The 2,949-nt window shown below is 37.1% G+C and overlaps 1 pseudogene; it reads left to right on the top strand.

Moving 5' to 3' along the window:
• Nucleotides 1-217: 217 nt before the first annotated feature.
• LOC143563142 (secreted RxLR effector protein 161 pseudogene) lies at nt 218-979 on the top strand (annotated as a pseudogene).
• Nucleotides 980-2,949: the final 1,970 nt, after the last annotated feature.

Genomic DNA, 2,949 nt, shown 5'->3' with positions numbered 1-2,949 from the left:
ATGACATAATTTGTGCAAGTTCTAACAAAGTACATGTGAATGAATTTAAGAAAGGCATGATGAAAAAGTTTGAAATGACAGATTTGGGTTTACTTTCATTCTTCCTTGGATTGGAGATTCGCCAAAGTGAAGAAGGCATCTTTGTTGGTCAGTAAAGGTATACTCTAACCTTACTTGAAAGTTTAGCACGGCTAATTGTAATTTGGAAGACACACCTATGAATAAAAATGAGAAGCTTCAATGGGATGATGGTGCTGATTATACAGAAGAATCAATGTACAGAAGTCTTATAGGTGGTCTAATGTACTTAACCCATACTAGGCCAGACATAGCTTATTCTGTGGGCCTAGTAGCAAGATACATGCAAAGTCCATCGAAAATTCATCTAGGGGCAGCTAAAATAATACTCAGGTATGTTGCACAAACAACAAAATATGGTTTATGTTATATGACAGCTTGTATGGAGCAAAATGTGAGGCTCACTGGATTCACTGATAGTGATTGGGCAAGTAATATAGATGATAGAAAGAGTGTGTCTGCTCATGTCTTTAACCTTGGAAGTGGAGCTGTCACTTGGAGTTCAAAGAAGCAACATATTGTTGCTTTGTCAAGTACTGAAGCAGAATATGTTGCAGCCACTAGTGCAGCATGCCAAGCAATCTGGATAAAAAGAATTTTGGAGGATCTGGGTCACAAGCAAAATGAAGGTACTACTATCTATTTTGATAGTAGGTCTGCTATATGTTTGTCAAAGAATCCAGTTTTACATAATCGATCTAAGCATATTGAAATAAGGTTTCATTTCATTAGAGAAGTTGTGAATGAAGGTCAAGTGAAATTAGAATTTTGTGGCACTCATAAACAAATTGTTGATGTCCTAACCAAGGCTCTTAACAAGGAGATATTTGAATATTTTCGTGCAAAGCTGGGAGTTCAGAGGATTGAGTTAAGGGAGAGTGTTGGTAGTAACTCAAAGTAATAATCCAGCTGGAATTAAAGGCATGCTTATCACATGCATGTTACCGTTTGCATTTTGAATTATTCTCTCAGCAAACAAAGGGAGCCGTTTGAGTCAAGTATTCTATCCTGAATTTATGTTTAGTTTGTTATTTAAAGTCATTTGAGTTGATCTATTATGTACGTTCAATTCTCAAGTTTATCAATAAAAGTAACAAAGCTTTGAGAATCATTATCTGTTTCTATAATTTGTGTGTTGCTCAATTTTCCATCTGATAACCAACAGTGGATACCAATACTATTTAGATGCCAGTATAGTAACATATTCGTTATAGTGGGAGCAGGCTATTAAAGAGAAGGTATCACGAGAAAATAATGTTGGTTCAGGCCCTGATTACACAAACAAAACACGTATGTATGTTATAATATGTAGTGAAATACATGAAGAAGAAAGTTTGGGAATGCTATCTGCTACAATATCAAAAGAAGGTACAATCTATTCAATAAACTAAGAGGCTTCATATAGGCTTTACAAACAAATGTGGGAACAACAAATACAATAAAACAAACTTTATCCTAAAGAAATGGAAACAGAAGAATAGACTCAATCTTTTACCTTAAGTGCACTTCTTCCACTAGACTCGGTCACCTCTAACCAATCCAATACTTGTTTTTGGGTGGGTAGGGGGAAAACACGCTTGTGTCGACCTCACAGGAGTGTCCCCTCTTGTTGGGATTAGGGACACTGGATTTGTAGCAGGCCAGGCAGCATTGAAGGCGGCATCGGGCAAGGTTGCTAAACACGAGAGAGCTTGTCTGGAGAATCAACACGTGTTTATCCCCTTCGCCTTTGACACTTTTGGTTTCTTAGCTCCGGATACCGTGGACCTTTTGAATAGGGTTCAGAAAGTTGTGTATAGTAACGTATCAGCCCATAAGAATCAAAACGTTGTTTTTAGTCGGATTGGGTTTGCTATCCAAAAGAGGGTTGCGGCGCAGCTTGTTGCCCGCTTACCTGCAACTTCATTGTAAATCGTTTGGATGATTCTATGAAATATAAAAGGAGCACTAAAAAAAAATTATATCCTAATATAATTTATAAACACTTGCAGCTCAAACATATATGGTTATTATCCATCAACATGCAGCCTATTATTGCCTCGTTCTGTGACCTGATAATGTGCCGACCCGTCTGACTCGTAAACGAACCTCATTAACTCAACAAAGAATAGAAATTCTGTTCAAAAAAGGTTATCGGCAGAGTTGATGACGATAGAGTTGAAGCCTAGTGTAGCTTCAACCGGTAGGTCCCCCAAAGGTAAGTTAGAATACCGAGAAAGCTAATGTATGTAGTCAGTATGTACAGTCCGATGTAATAGGCCACGTAAGTAGCACTACTGGAATAAATGTATTATATATATTATCAGTGAATGTAGCCTGTACGCCAATTGTGAGCATGAGCAACTATTCAAATAAATAATAAACAATGAAAAACTCCAGATGATGATGTCATCAACCTATACCAATACATAGCTGACTTCCGAACTACCACAATAAGTAAATATTGAAAGGTAGAATACACAATGAAAAAATCTTGAGGAAGTTGGTGCAAAAGACAGCATGGAAAACAAAGCACAAGGAGCCTGCTTGATCAAGGCCATAAAGAGTCTTCTATGGCAAACAGACATGATCTGGTCAAGTGGAGTTAGTAAATGCTTTATTAAGGCTGAGATATCTATACAGTCCTAGATAAATCTTCATAAAAAAAGGATATTATTGACATCAACATGTTGCTAACATTCTTCAGAGAAAGCGACATAGAAAACAATACAAATCATAGTAGGATTAAGCGCATGGATAACGTCTCAAAATATCAATCCCCTCTTTGAGATTAAAGCCCCTGGCCACAAGCTTGCCAGGATTAGTATCGACTAATAGAAGCATAATGATTATGATCAATTCTTTAAACCCTCTTGCAGCCAACATTGTCAA

Source organism: Bidens hawaiensis, unplaced genomic scaffold (assembly GCF_021521415.1).
Source record: "Bidens hawaiensis isolate Kalapana, Puna unplaced genomic scaffold, B.hawaiensis_p1.1 tig00021324_1, whole genome shotgun sequence".
NCBI lineage: Eukaryota > Viridiplantae > Streptophyta > Magnoliopsida > Asterales > Asteraceae > Bidens > Bidens hawaiensis.
This window is presented reverse-complemented; position numbering and strand designations above follow the sequence as displayed.